This window comes from Carcharodon carcharias, chromosome 6, assembly GCF_017639515.1.
Source record: "Carcharodon carcharias isolate sCarCar2 chromosome 6, sCarCar2.pri, whole genome shotgun sequence".
In the NCBI taxonomy this organism is placed as follows: Eukaryota; Metazoa; Chordata; class Chondrichthyes; order Lamniformes; family Lamnidae; genus Carcharodon; species Carcharodon carcharias.
Genome location: NC_054472.1, coordinates 170,015,368 through 170,039,789, shown reverse-complemented (window position 1 = coordinate 170,039,789; position 24,422 = coordinate 170,015,368). Strand labels below are relative to the sequence as shown.

Genomic DNA, 24,422 nt, shown 5'->3' with positions numbered 1-24,422 from the left:
TATTAAGACTTTCTTTACTTTCTTACTTAAAATCAGCCTGGCACAACCTGAACACATCTTGCTTGGCTTCATGCCTCCGCACTTTAACTAGCCTGATAGTGTCCTGCTCTATTACATAGATTTCACTATGTAAAAAATAGATTGGGTATTTGTTAATCCCAAATATTTTCCTAAATTATTGCTCTTTGGTTTCCCTGTCAGTGTATGCCTCAGCGTTTTCTCCAGAAATTCCGCAAACTCCTTTAGGTTTATGGTGGCACTTACATGGCAAAATGGAAGCTCTTTTGGTCATGTTTGGACCAAGGTTGAAATGAGGTGGGGTGCCCTGGCAGAACCCAAAGTAAGAATCAGTGAGCAGGTTATTGCTGTATAAGTGCCGCTTGTTAGCCCCGTCAACAACACCTTCCATCACTTTGTTGATGATCGAGAGGAGGCTGATAGGACGGTAATTGGCCGAATTGGATTGTCCTGCTTTTTGTGGGCAGGACATACTTGGAAAAGCTTCCACATTATTGGGCAAATGCCAGTGTTGTAGCTGTACTGGAACAGCTTGGTGAGGGGTGCGGCTAGTTCTGGAGCACAAAGCTCAGTACCAGAGCCAGAACGTTGTCAGAGCTCGTAGTCTTTGAGGTACCCAGTGCCTTCACTACTTCTTGATATCACATGGGGTGAATCAAATTGGGTGAAAGCTGGCATCTGTGATGCTGGGGACCTCAGGAGCAGGACAAGGTGGATCATCCACTCGGCACTTCTAGCTGAAGATGGTTGCAAATGTTTCAGCCTTGTCTTTTGCAATGAAACATTTTTTTCAAATGAGACATTAAACCAAGGCTAACAATGGAAGTGCACTCCTCCAAGAACCACACAAGCAGGACATTAGTATAAATAATGGGAATTTAAGTGTAGGATTGACGAAACCCTGGAGAGGTGGACTTGGAGGCAGGGGGGAAGAAAAAGAGTAGGTAGCTGTATTGGGATGACTCTCTGATGCATTCTTGCCACCTGGAAAGTTCTGGGGCAGGCAAGAATATGGATAGACTGCCAGCTGCAAGACAGCGAGCAGCCAATTAAACAATTAGGGGTGATTTAAAGATCCCATGACATTTATACAGAGGGGAAGCAGATCCCGCTGTGTGGGGAGGCCACGAACTTCATGGAGGCGGCCTTCCTGCAGCAGGCTTGGGGGGGGGCAGGGGTGGGGTTCAGAGACAGAGGCTCCTACCCACAAGGAGGAGGCAGCGGGCATCAAAGGATAGCCCTGCGGCTCCAACAATCCTAGCGGGGAGTGCTTGGGTCCAAGCAATCCATTAGTCCAGTCAGAGAGCCCTGTCACCTTCCCTCACCTTCAACAATTAATAATTTTGACAGTTCAAAGGTTGCCTCTATTTTGAGGAGCCCTCTCGGTCTCCTACCTACCCCAGCTGTGCCCACGTCTCTTGATGAGGTTGCCGAGACTCTAAAATTGCTGACTTTTTGATTGGGCCAGCAGCATCAGGAGCTCACCCAACAATTGGTCCCCAGGTCAGAGTCCTATAGCCCATGGGAAAATCCTGCTCTCAGTGTCAAGGAACCCAACAAGGGAAATGCACCATAGAACCAACCGTGAGAATGTATGCTTATCAGGATAAATAATGTGAATGTGCATATCCCAAAACCAATAATGGGAAGGAATACCTTTCAGAACCAAAAGTTTTAATTTATAATTACCCAACTCTCATTAATGGGAATAATAGTTGAAAACATTTAAACCTCCCCAATCTCACTAAGGGAAATAATAATAATGTAATTTTACACCTGTCTTTGCCCAAGAAAGGAAACTGACACCTCCCTGATGCTATGAATTGGGAACAGCAGACGATTTTAAATTTCATAGACCCCAAAATTGACTAATTATAGTTCCCACTCCAACAAAAGAAATTTAAGCCCCAAATAACAGGAATTTTCAATAAAACCAAAATCATAAAACTAGGAAAAAATGTAAGTATCGCTATGACAATAACATTAAAAATCAATAACTATAAAGCCTGAGTTCATGCTTTTAAAAATTGGATTTTATGATAATTCAATAAGAATGATACCAGGCCTTTGAGAATCTTCATCATAGCCCACATTCAGCTAAAACTTTCCTTTGACAATGAATGAAAATAAATTCTACCCATATTTCAAATTCTATTAAATTTTACCATAATATTAAAATGCACCCAGTAACATTGAGATTGTACTCTGAGCAGCTGCAAGATGCTTATCATGAAATCAAAGTCATTTTAATGCAACTGAAATCTGAAGTAATTATTTCTTATCCAAATGTGTACACTAAATTGTTTCGACACAAAAAATGAAAGCATGCCAAAAAAATATTCTCATGATTACTTGACAATCAGTAATATATAATCCAAAGAATGTAAGAGATCGCCTGCTCAGTCTGCTCATCCAAGCAATCCAACGGGGTCGGACTGCCTCTTAGGATGCAAATCAGGTCCTGTGGAAAAGCCTGTCGAGGTTAACAGTTACATCAATTAATTCTGAATGTTGCAACGGTTTGAAATAGACTGTGTTTTATTAGCTTCCACCCCTAGAGGCAAGACTTTGATTTGTACAATAGTCTACTTGCAAGAAAGGTGAGCTCCAGTCATTTGTCTGGCACAGGAACTTGCATTCTATTAAACGGAGATAACAATGCTGCTTGTACAGCTATGAAACCTTGCCTTGCTTTGATTTGAAACAGGCTGCCCTGTCCATTCAGCAGCTGATGGCTGATACTAGCTGCTTAATGCAAGTGGCTTTATCTATGGACTAAATTCAGCCTCTTTTCCTCAAATGCCAAGGACTACATTATAAATACGCAGCTTAATGTGGCTTCCTATTTTGCCACAAGTGAGAAAAGTTGCTGTTAATAAAAATAAGTTATTACCTACCCCTTCAGTGACTTCAGGATTTTAATAGCTTTGAGATGAGAGGCTTTGAAATAATTACATTTTTTGCACTATTAATATTGAAAGCCATAAATTTATTCTCAGGGTGATGCAATCAAATCGAACTTTATTAAAAAAAGGAAAAATGCTAGAACGTTAATGTAACATTGGCCTAAAAAACCTAGGCTATAGAATATAACCAGTTAAAATTTGCATGTAAGATCACTCTGTGAAAATATTCTTAATTTCCCAATTGTTTTGGTTACTGTTACCCACATTATATATCAGCGTTGTGATGCTGATTAAGCCACTGCTGTGCCAAGTAACTCACAATACCACAAAATATGATTGCAAGGACACTGCTCATGAAGTTCATTCCACAGTATAAAGTTAGGATTGTGTGCGCAATGTATTCCCTTATCCCAAATATGCTCCAGTAGGTCACGTGAGATAAAGTGATCATGTCAATCAAATAGCCCATCTATTCAGTCCAGGACGTGCTGCAAATCTACGTGCGAGAGAACAGCTAGAGAAAGCCTGGATAGATTGAGATAGATACTTACGTATGCACATAGAGCAGAAAGAATGAATGAGACAGGGAAGCGGGGGATGGAAAGGGAAGGAAGAAGGATGTTAAGGAAGAAATGATATATCCACAAGAATGTATAAGCAAGACTGGGAGGTGAAGACATTGGCGCTTGATTAGGTTAAGGATATGTGGATAGAATATATTTAAATGTGGTCACATTATTGATGCATTTAATAAGGTCACTAACAATGTAACTTCCTGCTGAGTGCACCAGTGCAGATGTATAGTTTTTTCTTCAAACCGATATAGCACACTTAATTTTTGTACTGGGAAATCCTGTCGCCTTCAAATCAAAGTATTCTTTTTTTGTTTTTTAGGTATCAAGTTAAATTATTTTTGTTGCAGGTACTCATTCCGTACAATCAGTATTCTCTCTAACACAATGGGCTAGCACTTACTGCAACTCATGAATAAACAGGTCTGACAACATCTGCGGAGAAGTTAATCAGATGTTCTGATAAAGTTCTGATGAAGAGTCATTCGGACTCGAAACATTAACTGTGTTCCTCTCCGCAGGTGCTGTCAGACCTGCTGAGTTTTTCCAGCTATTTTTGTTTTTGTTTCAGATTTCCAGCATCCGCAGTATTTTGCTTTTATCATGAATAAACTGCACTTGCCTATTTAAATTCCATGGAACTTTGCATTGCATGTGAGAGATAGAAACAGCAGGGTTCTTTCTACAGGGTATCTGGGACCCAAGTGAACAGGGTAAGCAATTTTTTTGCCTGAATTAATCAGAATGAAGGTTTGAAGATTGAAGAGCACCGAACTAGGACTAGTGAATTCAATATCAAATCAGGTACAGAAAGTGAAATAAAGAACAGGAAAGGAAGATTGGAGTAAAAGAGAAAAAAGACAGAAAGAAAAAGAAATTTAAAAAATTAATGTCATTTAAAATCTCCAGCATCAATTAAAATCTGCAGGAATGAGACCCCATACTTCTAAAAGTTAATTTTCAATGCTAGAGAGGTTGTTTGACATTAGTTAAGACTGAAATGGACAAGCCATCATTTTCTATGGAAAAACTCAGCAGGTCTGGCAGCATCGGCGGAGAAGAAAAGAGTTGACGTTTCGAGTCCTCATGACCCTTCGACAGAACTTGAGTTCGAGTCCAGGAAAGAGCTGAAATATAAGCTGGTTTAAGGTGTGTGTGTGGGGGGCGGAGAGATAGAGAGACAGAGAGGTGGAGGGGGTTGGTGTGGTTGTAGCGACAAACAAGCAGTGATAGAAGCAGAATATCAAAAGATGTCAACAACAATAGTACAATAGAACACATAGGTGTTAAAGATAAAGTTGGTGATATTATCTAAACGAATGTGCTAATTAAGAATGGATGGTAGGGCACTCAAGGTATAGCTCTAGTGGGTTTTTTTTTTTTATTTTATATAATGGAAATAGGTGGGAAAAGGAAAATCTTTATAATTTATTGGGAAAAAAAAGAGAAGGGGGAAACAGAAAGGGGGTGAGGATGGGGGAGGGGACTCACGACCTAAAGTTGTTGAATTCAATATTCAGTCCGGAAGGCTGTAAAGTCCCTAGTCGGAAGATGAGGTGTTGTTCCTCCAGTTTGCGTTGGGCTTCACTGGAACAATGCAGCAAGCCAAGGACAGACATGTGGGCAAGAGAGCAGGGTGGAGTGTTAAAATGGCAAGCGACAGGGAGGTTTGGGTCATTCTTGCGGACAGACCGCAGGTGTTCTGCAAAGCGGTCGCCCAGTTTACGTTTGGTCTCTCCAATGTAGAGGAGACCACATTGGGAGCAACGTGCTCCCAATGTGGTCTCCTCTACATTGGAGAGACCAAACGTAAACTGGGCGACCGCTTTGCAGAACACCTGCGGTCTGTCCGCAAGAATGACCCAAACCTCCCTGTCGCTTGCCATTTTAACACTCCACCCTGCTCTCTTGCCCACATGTCTGTCCTTGGCTTGCTGCATTGTTCCAGTGAAGCCCAACGCAAACTGGAGGAACAACACCTCATCTTCCGACTAGGGACTTTACAGCCTTCCGGACTGAATATTGAATTCAACAACTTTAGGTCGTGAGTCCCCTCCCCCATCCTCACCCCCTTTCTGTTTCCCCCTTCTCTTTTTTTTCCCAATAAATTATAAAGATTTTCCTTTTCCCACCTATTTCCATTATATAAAATAAAAAAAAAAAAAAAAACCCACTAGAGCTATACCTTGAGTGCCCTACCATCCATTCTTAATTAGCACATTCGTTTAGATAATATCACCAACTTTATCTTTAACACCTATGTGTTCTATTGTACTATTGTTGTTGACATCTTTTGATATTCTGCTTCTATCACTGCTTGTTTGTCGCTACAACCACACCAACCCCCTCCACCTCTCTGTCTCTCTATCTCTCCGCCCCCCACACACACACCTTAAACCAGCTTATATTTCAGCTCTTTCCTGGACTCGAACTCAAGTTCTGTCGAAGGGTCATGAGGACTCGAAACGTCAACTCTTTTCTTCTCCGCCGATGCTGCCAGACCTGCTGAGTTTTTCCAGGTAATTCTGTTTTTGTTTTGGATTTCCAGCATCCGCAGTTTTTTTGTTTTTGTTTCCATCATTTTCTATGTTGAATTTAGTCTGTGTCTATGATTGACAGTATAGGAACTTCATGCTGTTCAAGACCTTTGAATGAGGAGCCAAATGGCAAGATTCCATTTTTGGTAACCAAAGGCAGAATGGCACAATATTTCAGTAACTTTGAAATTTTTGTGTTTAAAAATACATCTGAATGTGAAACTGATGTGATATGTGCAGAAATAAGGGTATACACCATTAGCCTCATCATTATTTTGATAGTAAATTCTGGCCCAATATGAACTTCCACAGATGAACAAAGGAGTAATGGAACAAAGTATTTTGCTACAGTTATTCAACTGAAGTTACAGTAAGATTTTTGATCCCTGCCACTAGAGGGAAACATCAGGGAAAATGGATTCTGTGACAATCGTAATCTTTTCACGTTTTAAGAACAGGGAGTAAAAGGAGTTATAAAGCTTCACTGCCACTCGAATGATTACAATTTACAACTTACATTTATCTAGTGCGTTTATCGTAGCAAAATGTTCCAAGTTATTTAACAATGACGTTTAACAAAAGCGGTATCAGTAGAAACATATACATACATGTTGCCTGATCTGCTGAGTATTTCCAGCACTTTGTGTTTCTGTTTCAGATTTCCAGCATCTGCAGTATTTTGCCTTTCAATGGAAACATAGTTTGACACCTAGGCCTGAATTTTACCTTTGGCAGGGACACGCGATCAGCGGGCCAGGGAAACACGTCACCCACAGCGATCGGCCCCCAGCCGCTATTTCATGCTGGCTGGCCAATTAACAGTCAGCCAGTGTGAAACGCGCACAGAAAAGCTCAGTGCTGACAGGGTAGGGACAGGAAGAGGGCGGGCGATGATGGGTACTTTGTGGGGACCCTGGGGCCTTTTCACCTCTACCCCAATTAAGTCCATGGTAGGAAGGCTCGTGGATGGCCTACCTGCCCCACCACCAATTGAGGCACTTAGGCATGAAATTAATGCCCACTTAAGGTCCTTCTTTCACTGCCGCCTGATGTTCAACCACGCCGGGGGCTGCTTGCAGGCTTCGTGGTAGGGCTCTCTCATTTGAAGGCACTCAGTACCTGATCGAGGAGCCTGGCATTGAGAACGGGAAGGGGGGATGCTCACTAACAGCCAACCCCTGCCCGTGCTGCCAACACCAATCCTGCCATCACTCACCTGTGGCCAGGCTCCCTGGGCCTTGGGTGGGTGCATTACCAGCAGCAATCACCACCTTCCCGATGGCGTGCCAAGCAATGAAGTGCTGCCAGCCTCTGACTGACTGACAGCTCATGGGGTCCTTAATCCTAGTAAAGTCCCGCCACTGCCCAGTTATGTGCCTGACTGACACGTAAGGCAGCGGTCCTTCCTGAAAAGAGGTGACATGGGGTTCTCGCTGCCTTTCAGTTGCCAGGCGAGATCCTCATCGCCTACATTAAGTTCCACCCATTAGGTGGAATCATCCCAGAAATCGGCAAAGTCCGATATCGAGCAGGGAAAGCGGCATTTGACCTGCCGACAGCAATGGTGGCTTTTTCCGCTGTATTGCGCAGCAATTTGTTTAAAAATACAGAGGCACGGGTTTCACATCGGGTCACTGGCAGGGCAGCCTCTGACTCACCCACCCCACCATCACCTCAGGCCTTCAGTAATCCGGGCACCATATTTAAGAGGCGCTCCTGCACAGAACGAGCACTCTCTAAGGGATAGGAAGCTGCTGGACAGTCATGGCTGCCAAAGCGAGGAAACCTGCTACCCCCAGAGTTAGCCACCCAGTACCGAAAGAGGATGAACGATTTCCTCCGTCCCGCCAGGGTAAATCTCATCACTCTCAACTCATGCACTCACAGGCCCACAGGGATCTCACTCACTGCCAGTTCAAGGGACATCACCATTCACTCTCTCACACACACCTTCATTTGCCCTGTGGATTGTGTCCTCATCCCACCCATGGTACTACTCATTGCCCACACATGCCAGGCATCCTTCTCATCTGGCCTGGTGGGCATCCTGATCACACTCTCTCCATCTGTATTCATGCAGGATAAGCTGGCACACAACAAAAGGGAGAGGTCACAGTCTGGTGGAGGAACGTATGGCATCAAGGTCCTCACAGACTTTGAGAACAGAGCCATCCAGCTGGTCAGTGAGGATCTGGACTGTTCCTGTGCTGATGGTGAGGTCAGGGGCACTCAACCACGTGAAGATCCAGCACTGCATCATCCATCAGACAGCTATGCTGTGAGTGATGTGTCCTGTTCCGCAGTCGCAGGCCATGAACTAATTATCGCTCCTTGCTTCCGCAGGCACATCTGGGAAGCAGCCAAGGGGGTCATAGAGCCAGGTCTTTGACTCCAATCCTGAGGACACAATGGAAAAAGAATCCACAGACACCGACATTGAAGACCCAACACAGCGCTCACCCACACCCTCCATCAGCACAGAGACACCTTGGTGGGACCTAGTTTTAGAGTAGGCTCAGGGTCACAATCTGGCGAGCACATCACACTGTCTGATCCACAGAAGGCAGAGGCAGAGACTTTCCAGGTTTCCAGCGCTCAGAAGGCAGCTCGAGGCCAGAAATCTGCAGAGTCCAAGTCAGATGAGGAGCCTCTGGACTCAGTCAGACCTCAGTTGCTGCAGCTGCAAAGACAAGCTCGGGAACATCAGGAAGGGATGTCCGCTGCACTCCTCAGATTGCAAGGCACAATGGAGGAGTCTGTCCGCCCTCAGTCTGAGGGGATAGTGCTGACATGCCAATGCAACACTGATAGGATAGCTGCCATAATGGAGACCTTGGACCAGGATATCTGCCCTGCACTGTTGCAGGGGCTGCACTCCATTGCTGAGGCACTTGCTGGCATCCATCAGTGTCAACGCAAGGGGTGGGGGATGCAAGGCATCTTGAGCTCACTCAAGCTGTCCCTTCCTCTCAAGCAGTCAGCCAGGGGCCCTCAGGCACCCATCAAGAGGAGGAGGTGCACATCCCAGGGCCACCTACCGAGGTGACGCCTGGAGAGTCCAGCCCATCCGAATCCCCTTTTCCTGTGACATCAGCAGCTCCAGGTCCACAGGCTGAGGAGGGTGGCACAACCACGCAGCAGGACTCCAAAAGCAGGCTGGGACCCTCCAGGTCTTGGCCCTCCAGAGGACGCCCACCAAGGTCATCACAGCCTACAGGGCTTGGCTATCAGCAGACCACCTCCAACTCCGCTGTGGATGTCGGGGGAGCACTAAGACATAGCGGGCTAGAAAGGTCAAAAAGATTTAGTTCACATGTACTTAATGTTGACCATAGTAAATACACTCCTAATAATATCTCCTTGTCTATGGCTCCTTTTTATGTTGAGCAGTGTTCGCGTCAATCAGATGTGAAACCTTGTTTCCTGCACAAAATGAAGGCTACTGTCACAGTTCAGGGCCTCTCCCCTGTGCAGAACGTAATCCTTTGAGCACAGTCTGGCTTCAAAGTCACTCTCCAGATCAGTGATGCCGGTACCTCCACGTGGCTTGTGTTTGCTGCAAGAATCTCGTACCCAAATGTCACTGGGTTCCGTGGTGTTCTCTGTCGCTCTCAGACCTTTGAGGTCCCCATCTCGACACCATTCCTGACAGATGAAGGTGTGGTGCTGAAGGGAACAGGTGATGAAGACTGCCAAAGGATCAAGTTGTCATAAAGTCTATGTGGCCGCTGTATCTCAGCCGTGCCTTGATGACATGAGCCCCCTCACAGAGTGTGAGTGAGCTGCCCTCAGCCAGACAGGTGTCAGACGTTCCCAGATTCAATGCGAAGATCTCAGGAGTGTCCTCACCGATCTCATCATCATCCTCCTGGAATCTTGTGGCAATGAGGGCCTCACCACTACAGCTGCCTCTTCTGACCAGTGCAATGGCCTCATCGCCTGCACCCTCACCTTCCAGGACCCCAGCACCCTCATCCCCTTCGACTTCCTCCTCACCGGAGGGGATGTGGCAGCTCTTGCATCTCCTCATCATCCAGCTCCTCCGCCCACTGCATCAACCAGGTTGTGTAGCACACAGCAAGTCACGATGATACACAACACCCTCTGGGGAGTGTACTGCAGTGCTCCACCAGATCTGCCCAGTCACCGGAACCTCATTTTCAGGATGCCAATGGTCTGCTCAACCAATCTCCGGGATGCGGCACGAGTCTCGTTCTACCTTCTCTCACCTTCTCACATGAGCGTCATCAGCCACGTCCTCTGTGGTTAGCCCTTGTACCCGAGGAGCCAACCCTGCATCCTGTTTGGTCCCTGAAAGATGTCAGGGATCTGAGACCCACTGAGGATGTAGGACTCATGGACGCTTCCAGGGAATCTTGCACACACCTGCACGATCTGTTTGTTACAGTCACAGACCAGCTGAATGTTGAGATTTTTTTATTCGTTCATGGGATGTGGGTGTTGCTGGCAAGGCCAGCATGTATTGCCCGTCCCTAATTGCCCTTGAGAAGGTAGTAGTGAGCTGCCTTCTTGAACCACTGCCGTCCATGTGGTGTTGGTACACTCACAGTGCTGTTAGGAAGGGCATTCCAGGATTTTCACCCAGTGACAGTGAAGAGAGGCTGGTGAATGACTTGGAGGGGAACTTGCAGTTGGTGATGTTCCCATCTGTCTGCTGCCCTTGTCCTTCTAGATGGTAGTGGTTGTGGGTTTGAAGGTGCTGTCGAAGGAGCCTGGATACACACTGCTGCTACTGTGCGTCAGTGGTAGAAGGAGTGAATGTTTGTGGATGAGGTGCCAATCAAACTGGCTGCTTTGTCCTGGATGATGTGGAGCTTCTTAAGTGTTGTGGGAGCTTCAGTCATCCAGGCAAGTGGGGAGTATTCCATCACACTCCTGACTTGTGCCTTGTAGATAGTGGACAGACTTTGGGGAGTCAGGAGGTGAGTTACTCATCGCAGGATTCCTAGCCTCTGACCTGCTCTTGTAGCCACAGTATTTATATGGCTAGTCCAGTTCAGTTTCTGGTCAATGTTAACCCCCAAGAATGTTGATAGGGGGTGGAAGGAGTGGAAGTCTTTGCGGTTCACATACTGGACTGCTTGTTGCCAGGGAGATTTAAGAGCCATGAGAGTGCAGTCGATGGCAGCCTGCACCTGTGGGAATCCAGATCACTCAGCAAATCCCAGCGCTCTTGCTGCCTGGCTTGCCTGATCGCTGTTCAAATTATCAAAGGTGTGTGCTTTGTCAAAAAAAGCATCTGTGACTTTCTGGATGCATTTGTGGGTTGAGGCTTGTGAGGTCCTGCAAAGGTCCCCAGTGGAGCTCTGGAACGAGCCACTGCCGTAGAAATTGAGCACGGTGGTAACTTTAACTGCCACTGGCAGTGGATGCCTTCTGAGAACCCACGGTGCCAAATCCCGCAGAAAGTGGAACATGTGCGTGACCAGCTCCCTTGTCATGTGCAGGCATCAGCGACACTGGTTCTCGCTCATCTGCAGGGAGCACATGTGCCGTCTGTAGACCCTGGGTCTACCGTTATGCCTATGAATGACTGCTCTGTGGGGTTCATCCTCTGTGAGCAGAGGAGGCCGAGTGCTGCTTGGTCTTCAGGGTTCTGCTCCTCCCTTTGGTGAGCCAGGCACTTCCGTCACATTCTTCTCCTTCTTCTCTCCTGCCAATAAGCAATCAAACAGACAACGAGATCACCCTGGCTCCATCTTCCTAATGATCTCCTCACTACAGTATCAAAGATAGAGACACAAGGGTCAGCAATTGTCTCCTAAAGACCACTCTTGGTCAAGTCTTCGCCTGCGGCTGCCTCTCAAGGCCCCTTAACACGTCAGCGAGTCCAGGCCACCACATGATGCCCAATGTTTCGTGCACACGATGGGTCACAATGCCCACACCCAGCTCTGCCCCACGTCACATGACCAAGTGGCAGTAGCTTCAGCCACTCGACTGCATCCTGAACTCTCGTCTCAGGCTCAGGCATTTTCTTAACCTGGACTCCAAGGCTTCATGGCTTGCTTAGACCATTAGGGTGACTTTTCAATGTCAACTGAAACATAATGCAAGGGACTAGCAGCATATCCCTCCATCAGTGTTCTATGGCCACCTTTCCCAACAGGATCCTCAGGCTTGCCCAGTCGCACGATGGTTCTGAGTTTGAAGTGTGCGTGCGAGGGGTGAACAGTAGAGGAGTCATCATTGGCACTGTGAGGAATTAACGTTGCTTGAGTGGGCACAATTGCTCGACTAGGCTGACTCCAAGCATGTCAATTGAACTCAAGCTGGACAGTCTCAGCTGCGATGGAGTGCTGTATTTTGACGTTTTGTCATTAGCCTGGCTGTTTTCTACCCACCTCCCGCACCACCTCCACATGGTCTGCTGTTCAAACTTCAGTCAGTACTGCCATGACCCCCCTCGCACTGTCACCCTTGTCCCGAGGTTGCCTTCTCCCCCTTCTCCCTGCACTGTCACCCTTGACCCAGCACCATAAGCCAGCCAGAAGAGGGCATAGATTTAAAGTAATTGGCTAAAGAAGAAAAAGCGATATGAAGCGAGAGGTTAAGGTCTAAAATGCACTGCCTGAGAATGAGGTGGAGGCAGGTTCAATTGAAGCATTCAAAAGGGAATTAGGTTGTTATCTGAAAAGGAAGAATGTGCAGGTGTGTTGCTTATTTGGGCAGCCGGTGCAGATACGATGGGCCAAATGGCCGCCTTCTGCACTGTAACAATTCTGTGACTCTGTGGGATGTGTGTTTGTATTTGTGTTGTGGAATGGCCAGCGGGTGTGTGTGGGCTGGGGGCGGAGCTGTGGTGGGGTTGGGGGGTGTGTGTCAGGGTATTTGTGTGTGTGTGTGTGTTGGCGTGTGTGTTGGTGTGTGTGTTGATGTGTGTGTGTGTTTGACAGAGATGGGGTTAGGTTGGATGTGTGTGGTGGGGGTATGCGTGTGGTGAGGGGATTTGCATGTGCGTAGTGTGAGTAGGACTGTGTGTGTGGTGGGAGCAGAGCCGGGGTGTGGGCGCGTGTGGGCAGGGATGAGGAAGTGGGTGTGGGTGTAGTGTGGTTAGGAGTGGGGTTGTGTGTATAGTATGGGTAGGGGTGGGGGTGTGGGTGTGTGTGCTGTGAGCAGGGATGGGTGGTCGCTGTGTGTATGGTGGGCTGTTGTGTATAAACATGCGTGCTGGTGCGTCAGTGTCAGCTGTGGCTTGGTTTGGCATTATTCTCACATCTGACTCAGAGGTTGAGGTTTCAAGTCCCACTTCAGAAAATTCAAATCTGACACTCCATTGCACTACCAAGGGGCTGTTGTACTACGCGTGCTGCCACCTGTCAGAAGAGATGTTAAGAGGGTATATCTGCCCTCTTAGGTGGACGCAACAGGTCCCCTAGTTGGCACTATTTTGAATAAGAGTAGGGGAGTTAACCTCGGTTTCCTTGCCAATATTTATTCCCTCAATCAACATCGCAAAAACAGATTATCTGGTCATTATTACGTTGCTATTTGTGGGAGTTTGGCAGTGTCCACATTTCAAAAGTACTTCATCAGGTAAAAAGTGCTTTGGAACCTTCTATGTCCGTGAAAGCCACTATCCAAATGCAAGCCTTTCTTTTATTACCACAACATATTGTATAAAACAAAACAATAGAGAATATCAGTGAATTGGAGCAGGAACTTATTATGGAGCTACCAATTCAGTGATTAACAATAGAAATCTAACAGAAAGGGTGAGACGCACTCTGATATCGCAGCTTTTTAAAGGTTCTGCATGGTGTGGTATCAAGCCATAGAGACCAGGAAGGTTTTCAGTTTAATCATGGATCTGTAATTAGTTTCTTGGGCTAGAGAGAAGATAAATCAATTAGGATTCGGCACTCCTTGATCAACACATCAAAGGTTCCCCTGCCTGATTTATTTGGCTGGATTACACACCGAGGGCAGGCTCCCTGAACGTTAGCGTAAAGGTCGAGGATGAACTCGTCTCCAGTTGGCCGGCTCCCCCCCCCGCTTTAATTCTTTAGCCGACGAGCCATGAATTATTATTTGGTGAGACTTCCGCAGCTCTGCCGGTGGCCCATAAAATCCAGTCCACTGAATGTATGGCTCCAGGCCATACCATAGCGCCAACTACCCAGTCAGCATTGAGAGGAGCCAGAGACATTGTTAACACTATTATACAATCCAGCCTTCTGTTCTCCATGTAACATACTTAGAAGTGCATGTAATCTTATAAGCAGAAGCAGTGGAGGTCAAGCACTGTAAGACTTTGAGTTGCATTAAAATCTCATAGTACACTCTTAAGTATTTGTTATTCTCCAGAACTTAAGCAGGACTAATTTTATTTATGGAACACTGGTTCAGAAATTAGCTTAGAAGCCAATATTTATATTTTTGGGGATGAACTATTATGTTCAGTAATCTGTTGGGGAATTTTTGAATTTTTTTGGCATTCCCAGGCCTGGTATAATTTGTCAGTTGCACAGTAAAGATCTCTTTACTTTGCCCCAACGTTATACTTTGATCATCAGAACAGCAGCTCTTACTGCACAATGTAATTTTCTTCAATGTTCTATATTAGCGATTCTAGCTGTATTTTGTACAGGATTGTCTACACAAGGCTCTATTCTGTTAGGCTGTGCTCCCAGCAAGAAACCTCAAGAAATGGCAACCTGCATTGGATAATGGGCCATGAACCTGGCATGCAGACCTCTGAGTATAGTTCTCTGATCCATGTTCCTCAAAAGCGATGGTCTATACTGTGCGCATAACCTTGTCAAACTTACACTATTCATGTTGAACGGTGGAAGATTGTGTGCTGTGAAATCACAGTTACTAGTCAGTGGCTTGAGACAGCTCTAAACTCGGGAGCAGATGGCACAGCAAGGAGCAAATGACACTCAGCAACTTACCCTGCTACTTATTGCATTGCGAAGTCAGCAATGAAGTGACCATTTAAGGTTCCACTCACATTTCAATTGTACCGTAGCAGAGATGTTCCTAGAGAAGTTGAAATTTAAGTTTGTCTTTTGCATTTCTTTTCTCTCTCTTTTTGTTATCTTAATCTATTCTTTTATCCGCTCTCCTTATTTATCCTTCTGTATCTAATTGGACTCTAATTCTCACTACGTCACTCTCTTTCTCTGTTTGTTTCCTTTTAAATATCGTTGGTTAATGAGATGGATCATTGGACCTGACATTCAGGAGGTCACAGAATCAGCACTGACCTCACTGTGCAGTATCACATTGCATTTCCACTGATTTGCGGTGCAAAAATAATATGACCTGACAAGGGAGGTAAAAAATCCAATTTACGGTGCTCACTGCCAGGTCCCCTACTCCAGTAATTTCTAGGCCATTGTTTCAATGTCAGTTCAGGCCTCAACAAGCAATTTATAGTAAACGTATAGTCTGAATGCATCCATAGAGACTTTTACTCCACAGTTTAATAACCTAACACCTTGTATGTATCAACATACAAGTCTGACATAATAGACCTCATTATGAACTATCCTCTTCACCACTCTTCCCTCATATTAATCTCCCCACTGTACTGACGGGATTAATTGAGGTCACTTAACAAGGCAGATGGTATTCTATTCATCCCCCAATTGAATGACCCTACAAGTTTTTCCTTAATCCGTGACTTTACACTTTGATCCAAACTTTACCTGCCTTGAACCCAATAAACAGGCTGATTGTTCTCTTAATCCGCTCCCTTCTCAAATAAACACATTCTGTTTCTCTGCATGCAACCTTCAATATACTCACAAGCTCTTAAAATATTTGTAAATTGGAAGGGATAGAACAAAAGCTAATTAATCTACCTTATTTCTCATACGTCTGATCAATCCTTGTCTGCAGTTATGATTCTCTTTTCATTCAATCCACAGATGTGACTACTAAACAAGGATTCAGGTCATCATGAGCAAATATTTGAGTGAACAGCCAAGTTACATCCTACAACCTGGATTAGACACTGTCATTTCAATCTAGATACCTGACAGGAATGAAGGACAAGTTCTTCTGCGACAAAAATTGACACAAAAGAATGTGAATAGACATCTGTAATTTCTGTCTTTTCCATTATCTTAGGAATTCTTCCAAACAGCAAGATCTCCTCCTTATACTGGCTCTGACAGCAGAGGTTAACGGTTTGTTTTTCAAGAGTTATTCTTGCACAAAATAAATGCTGATAATATGCCAAACTGTCAAACAAATAGAATGTATCTATTAAACTGTGACTTTCCTCCTCATCAGTCCAACTGCACTGTTTGTTCATGAAGCGAGCTGCTTTGCATTTCTGACAAGCCATGCATTTTAAACACTTGAAGGAAATTAGAAACGGACCAAGTTCTAGCCTTGCATCTGAAATGTAAGAATTCATGACTAAACAAATTGACAAAAAAGGTTCCATAGTTCTTCCGAGTATTTAATCTGTTTTTATGTATCATTTTGCTAACACAGTACTTAACCAAGCAAAGACCATTTGAAAATGTTGCTCAACCCCTATTACACACAGGGCTCATTTGATTCTTTAGGACTAACTGTTTCCAATAATGAATTTGTTTAGTCGTACAAAACGCATGTTGTATAACTAGGGTTGTAGATAGGACTTTACACTAATTAGTCGGGGGGGAAGGTTCACTTGAAAGGAAGTTTAAAAAATCAAAAAGAAACGAGAGAGCAGAGGTGCAAGGTAGTAAAGAGGCGAACGATAATCAAAGTGTGACAGAAAGGGGCAGAAAATATAAGCAGAAGAGTGCAGCAGAAAATAAAACCAGAATGCGTAATAGTGATAAAAAGTCTAAGCTTAAGGCTCTTTATCTGATTGCACACGGCATTTGTAAAAAGATAGATGAGTTGATGGCACAAATAGAAATAAATTAATATGACTTGATAACTATTACAGAGGTGTGGTTGCAGGGTGACCAAGACTGGGAACTCAATATTCAAGGGTATTCAACATTCTGGGAAAAAAAGACAAAAAGAAAAAGGATTTGGGGTAGCTTTGCTTGATAGGTAAGGGGATCAAAGGTTATGGGGAGATGACAGGAGAATAGAGTTGAGAAACTTATCAGCCATGATTGAATGGCGGAGCAGACTCGATGGGCTGAATGGCCTAATTTCTGCTCCTATGTCTTATGGTCTTATGGTCTTAATAAACAAAGGCATCAGTGCAGTGGTGAATAGTGAAAAAGGTGCAATAGATCGTGATGTGGAATCATTTTGGGTGGAAATAAGGAACAGCAAGGGGAAGAAGTCATGGTTGGGAGTCAGCTGTAGACCTCTGAAGAGTTGCCTCACTGTAGGACAAAGTATAAATCAGGAAATAATGGAGGCGTGTAAGAAGGGTGCTATAATTATCATGGGTGATTTTAATCTGCATATTGACTGGACAAATCAGATTGGCAGGGGTAACATGAAAGGCGAATTTATGGAGTGCATCAGGAATTGCAGAACCTACCTGGGAACAGGCTTCTTTAGACCTACTAATGGGTAATGAGGTGGGATTAATAAGAGATATAGTTAAGGATCCTCTAGGGGGTAGTTATCGCAACATGGTAGAATTTCAAATTCAGTTTGAGGACGAGCAACTCGGGTCACAAACCAGTGTCCTCAACTTAAATAAAGGCAATTACAGAGGTATGAAGAAAGGATTGTTTAAAGTGAGCTCGGAAAATAGACTAAGGGGAAGGGCAGTGGTTGAGCAGTGGCAGATATTTAAACAGATAATTCATAACGCTCAGCAAAAATTTACCTCGGTCAAAAAGGACTCGATGAGAAGGTGAACCACCCATGGTTAACAAAGGTGGTCAAGGAGAATATCCAATCAAAAACTAAGGCATATAAAGTGTCAAAAACTAGTGGTAGGCCAGAGGATTGGGAATTTTTTAGGAGACCTGCAATCTCAGCCCTGTCGACCCTGCAAAGTCCTCCTTACTAACATTTGGGGGCTAGTACCAAAATTGGAACAGACTAGTCAAGCAACAGCCTGACATAATCATCCTCCCGGAATCATACCTTACAGATAATGTCCCAGACTCCACCATTATCTTCCCGAGGTATATCCTGTTCCATCAACAGGACAGGACAGGACAGGCCCAGCTGAGGTGGCAGCTCAGTGGTATACAGTCGGGAGGGAGTTGCCCTGGGAGTCCTCAACATTGACTCCAGACCCCAGATACTGAAGAAGTCTATGTCGAAATGGAGCAAGACCTGGACAATATCCAGGCTTGGGCTGACAAGCGGCAAGTAACATTCAGGTCACACAAGTGCCAGGCAATGACCATCTCCAACAAGAGAGAATCCAACCATCACCCCTTGATGTTCAATGGCATTACCACCATTGGATCTCCCACTATCAACATCCTGGGGGGTTACCATTGACCAGAAACTGAATGGGCTAGCCATATGAATATTGTGGCTACAAGAGCAGGTCAGAGGCTAGGAATCCTGTGGGAGTAACCCATCTCCTGACTCCTCAAAGCCTGTCCACCATCTACAAGCCACAAATCAGGAGTGTGATGGAATACTCCCCACTTGCCTGGATCAGTGCAGCTCCCACAATACTCAAGAAGCTTGACGCTATCCAGGACAAAGCAGCTCGCTTGATTGGCACCACATCCGCAAACATTCACTCCCTCCACCACCGATGCACAGTGGCGACAGTGTGTACCATCCACAAGATGCACTGCAGGAATTCGCCAAGGCTCCTTCGACAGCACCTTCCAAACCCACGACCACTACCATCTAGAAGGACAAGGGCAGCAGATAGATGGGAACACCATCACCTGGAAATTCCCCTCCAAGTCACTCAACATCCTGACTTGGGAATATAGCATCATTCCTTCATTGTCGCTGGGTCAAAATCCTGGAACTCTCTTCCTAACAGCACTGTGGGTGCACCGACACCACATGGACTGCAGCGATTGAAGAAGACAGCTCACCATCACCTATGAAGAGCTGGCACGGAAGAGGAGTTGAGGCCTGGGGGAGATCAGCCATGATCTTATTGAATGGTGGAGCAGGCTTGAGGGGCTGAATGGCCTACTCCTGTTCCTATTTCTTATGTTCTTAGGTATATAAGATATATGTTTGACACTTTGAGTACTAACAAACATAGTGCTTAGTCAATTGTTCTGAAGCATATCTTCTATGTCTGTGTATAGTTTGCTCTGCTCCAAATCAGGTGTTAACGCAAGGTTTACCTAAGAGATTATTCAATTCCTTACTCAGGAAGAGTAGCTGAGATGGCTTCTCTTTGTCTTCCTCATGCTTTATTTAATCTTTGGAGTACCTTGTCTAGCAGGACCGCAACCTAGGTTAAGTAACCCCACTTGGGCACAATTTTCTGCCTATGGGATTTTACAGTCCTGCTGGAGTCAATGGACATTTTAAGGCCTCACCCCCGCTGCAATGGGGCCATAAAATTCTGCCCTTTGAGATGAGGTACAAGAACACAAGAGACATGAGCATTTAGCCCCTTGAGCCTGCTCCGCCATTCAATGTGATCATGGTTGCTCTTGGGTTTCAACTCCACTTTCCCACCTGCTCCCCGTATTCCTGGATTCCCTGAGAGACCAAAAACCCACCTATACCAGTCTTATGATGGCACAGCCCTCTGGGATAGATAATTCCAAAGATTCACAACCTTTTGTGTCCTAAATGATCATCCCCTTAGCCTGAGACTGTGCCCCTCCACTTGGATTCCCCAGCCTGGTGAAAAAAAATCTGTGTCTGCCCTGCCAAAACCCTTCAGAATCTTGTATGTTTCAATGAGATCACCCCTCATTCTTCTAAACTCCACAGAATATAGACATAATTTACTCAGCCTTTCATTATAAGATAACCCTCTCATCCCAGGGTCCAATCTAGTGAACAGGAGGATCAGTTAACCATCCACATCCATCAGACACAAGTACCTCCTCCGGATATCAACTCAGTAAGGAGAGCCTGCACTCTGGCTTCTATTTACTGATTCTATCTGGAATAGGGGCTGACCTTGAATGTCCTGACTCACAGGAACATCGAGAGTGAGCCATTTAGCAACTCAAGCCCGTTCCCCCGTCCAATGAGATCATGTGTGTGACCTAACTCAATATACCCGCCCTTGGTTCATATCCATTAATACCACTGACTAACCAAAATGTATGAGTCTCAATATTTAAACTTACAATTGACTTAGCATCAAATGCCATTCATGAAAGAGAGTCCCAAACTTCTATTACCTTTTCTGTTAAGAATTGTTTCTGCATTTCACACTTGAAAAGCCTGGCTCTAAAGCCTTGCCCTAGACTTCCCAATTCAGGGAAATAGTTTCTCCCAATCTGTTCCACTTAATATTTTGAAAACTTTGATCAAATCATCCCTTAGAGGCTGGAACACCACCATTAGGCTTGTTGCAATTGCATGCAAAAGTGAATCATCTGCAAGACATCATGCCAATATTTGCAGACCATATTCAAGTTGCCACTCACTGTGATTATCTGAAGTGGGGTTTGAACCGACAGGCTCAGGAATGGGAATACTACCTCCAAGCCAAAAGCTCATCCAGCCACAGGGGCAGGTGGGTGCCCAGGCAGACTGGTTAGAAGGCCCACCTCAGTTCTCTGGGACTTCATTCCAGTTGTGTTAGAAGATATTAGGCCCTCTAGCCCTCACCCCTCACATCCCCTCACCACCTCCATTCATGGTTCCTTATACCCTCCATGCCAACTCTTTAAGTGGTTATATTAAGCCGTAGTTTCTGTGATCTCTTTTGTCATTGTGTCAATGTTTATTTGGCCAAGATCAAGAAGTTATTGATATTTAAATTATCTGTCTAATTGTAGGGACAACAGATTTTTTTTAAATGAAGATTTGCGAATGGGCATTTTTATTTCAGCAGGTCGGCATGTGCCAATGTTATTATAAGACTCATGATTTATGTACACAATGCATACTGGGTGAATGGGCATGGAAGGCATGAGTTGGCATGGACAGCATGAGGGACCATGGGGAGTGGTTGGGGGGCATGAATTGGCAATGAAATGGCATGGACAGTATGAGGGGTCATGAGGATGATTCGGAGCCATGAGCTGGCATTGTGATGACAATAAAGAGGAAACAGGGTGCATGGAAGGGGCATGGTGGCACGGGTAAGACCTTTTAAACTCACCTTTCAAAAGGTTCCCGAATCCAGACTATGGCTCATGACTCCTCTGAGGAGCTGTGAACCATAATTCATGGAGAAACTGACTCAATTCTATGAAAACTGTGGGAGTCTCGGAGTGGCCTACCCCCACAATGCAGTCAGCCTGGTCAGGAGTGCTGGGTGCAGGCTCACTACCCGTAAGCTTATCCCATGCCAGTGAAAATAGGTGCACCTAGAATGGAGATGGGAATCGTGGGATCGAGCCCAGCCTGCCATTTTTAAATGGCTCCAGCATCACTGCAACTCCAGGCAAATCCGGGCCTATGCCTCTTGGTCTAGATTTCCCCATAAGAGAGAAAAGGATCTGCTGATTCCTACCTTATTGAATTTTGTTAATTATTTTAAATACTTCAAGTAGGTCTCCCCGCAGCCTATTAACTTAAGGGAAATACAGGCCAAGTTTACATAGCCAGTCCTCATAATTTAACCCTATAAGGTCTGGTCCGTCCAAATATAATTATTTTCCAATTGCCAACCGAAATATGGAAAGCTCAGAAAATAGGTCTCAAGTTTAAACCCTGTTTTCAACCATGGCTGAAAGGTAAAAGTCTTTTTAAAATTTTTCCCTCAGATTTTTTGTGTTGGTTTATATGTTGCTGTGGTTGTTGTTTTACTTTCGGTATTTTTGCAGGAGCTTACACGAATGTAATGAGCTTGTTGGTACATACTATTATAGTAGTCTTACATATTCAGGATCACGGCTCTATATAAGTTCAGCTTCTGTACCCAAATCCAAATGACCCTTTAGGCCCACTCTCTTGCTTATTGGTCTTGCCTCTGGGGGATTGAGGACTATCTGCCATGAAAAGGACAGCACAATGTTTACTATTTGTTATGAGAAGATTTATCTCCTGCTGTAGTGAAACCATCACCTCCACTACAAACATGAGGATTAAACATCTATGAGACACATGCCAGAATAGAGATTTTAAGGCAGCAGTGTTCAGCTTGTTGTGAAAAATCATTGCCCTTCCCAAGGGTAACACTTTCAATAAAGACATCTACCAGACTGTAAACCCTCATCCTCGCTGCAGTTGCTATGAAGATATTTGGGTTTCCACAGTGATAGCCAATTTCACAGATGTTATGTACACTGCCAACTTTCCCGCTTTGTCCAAATTCTGCCCCTTTGATTAGTTTCTGAAGTGAATACACACACCACTCGTTCCTGACACAAAAATGGAAATATCCTTTCACAGTGGATGGGACTGAAAAGAGTTGGAATCCTCAGAAGATCCTTAAAACCAAACAAATACAAGTCAATAGCACTCAGCAAGGATGTAATTTAGTAGCACTTAAGAGATCTTTGCTGATGATTATATAGAGACATAAGAGATGTCAGCATAAATTAGTTTAAGTGGTAACTAGATATATTCCTGAAGAAAGGATTGAGGGACGGGGGAAGTAGGTAAGTTTGGAATCTATTTAAAAGGGATGACTTTGGGGAATTAATGGTATTTGTCCGTTCCAGCATTGTTTGGGAGATTTTCCTTGTTTACACATGGACATTAAGTAACCTCTAGGACAGAAAGCAAAAAGAAGGACAATGAATGGAGAGAATGTACATCTTTGACAGAGATCACCTGATCTTACACTCATTGTGCAGGATTGTGCCCCCATCAGGGGGGAAGTTGAAGTGCAGGCAGGCAGGGGGGCACCTCCGATCGGTGCCCCCAATCGGGGGTGCGCTGCCATTTTACATGGGTGGGCCAATTAAGGCCCACCCAGCATGATGTATGCACAGAAGCGCTGTGTGCTCCCTGTGCGGGCGGGGGGCAGGATTCGCTAAGCCAAGAGTGCGCTGTTTCGTGCATGCGCACGAAAGAGTGCACTCATCTCTCTGAGGCTAAGTGCTGCCTCAGGGAGATTGGCTCCACAATAAAAAATGTTAAAAACAGAGAAAGAAAAATTTCCCTGACACTGTCACGAGTTGGGACATGTCCATAACTTTTTAAAAAACTCTAATTACATTTTTTAAGACCTACATGAAACCTCATTCCGCCCATGGATAAGGTTTCATGCCTTTTCTAATACCCACCAGGGTTCCCAGCCTGCCCGTCAACCTTAAGGTTGGATGGGCAGATCCATTAATTACTTTAATGACTCTGCCAATGGCCTCAATTGGCCATTGACAGGTCGGCGGTGCACAGCTGATTTTGTTGAGCCCCCACCTACCAGAAAATTTAAATGGGGTGCGGTGATGTTGGGAGTTCCGCCCAATGTCATCCTGCGTCATTTTACGAGTCGCCAACAGGAAAATCCTGCCCATTAAATTAAATGGACTGAAAATCAAGGAGGGCCCATTAATCCGTATGTGACCCCACCCCACCCATTCCCCCCTTATGTGCTACGTCATCTGTGTCCACTATGTGCTATGTCCGAGCGTAAGAAAGGAAACTCTGCTTTCTTATATCAGCTTTAAAAGGCTGCACTGATCCTGACAATCTGCAGCCAGGGGGAAATCTTTGCAGATGCCCTTTTAATTGGAACCACAACATATTGTGAAATAACTCTTGATTAATTGTCCCCATGGAAAAGGTTTATACACATTTTAACTGCTCTCTAATCTGCTGTGGATTTACTGTCTCATTTGCACCTGTTCCATGTAACGATGTAACTTGTTCTCTCTTGCTTTCAATTTGTTCTGAGATAATCAGGAAGAGGCATCTTGACTAAGTGCCTGGAAATCAGTCCCCATGATGCCCTGGGGACGATTCTTTCCTTATTTCGCAGCTCCTGTATGAAAAAAAATGTAATTGGAATTTGCCTGCCTCTTCCTTTCTCCAAATTAATTATTTCCTATTCTCCTTATTCCTTAAAAGAAATGACTATATCACCTAAACAAATCCATCGGGGCAACTTTGATAGCTGGATGGTTGCCTATCTATCTAAGCCAAGCTCAAAATAAACACTAGTTAGGTTATGAACCCAGTAGAATTTCATATTGAAACTCTTAAGTTCCAGTTACTGTGCAAGTCACAATATAATCGTAAATCGAGTGTTCACTGCTGTTGGCTAATCACAATGTCACATGTTGCCAGGAATGGAGAATTTTAGCTCTGAGGAAAGATTGGATAGGCTGGGGTTGCTTTCCTTAGAACAGGGGAAGGTGAGGGGAGATTCAATTGAGTAATATAAAACTATGAGCGGCCTAAATAGCGTGAGTAGGAAGGACCAATTTCCCTCA

The 24,422-nt window shown here is 44.9% G+C and overlaps 1 protein-coding gene across 10 annotated transcripts in view; it reads right to left on the bottom strand.

Annotated features, from left to right (window-relative positions):
* The window catches only part of LOC121279045 (receptor-type tyrosine-protein phosphatase mu-like), an 873,720-nt gene that overhangs the window by 504,292 nt on the left and 345,006 nt on the right, over positions 1-24,422 (bottom strand). The gene's annotated exons all lie outside the window — the stretch shown is intronic.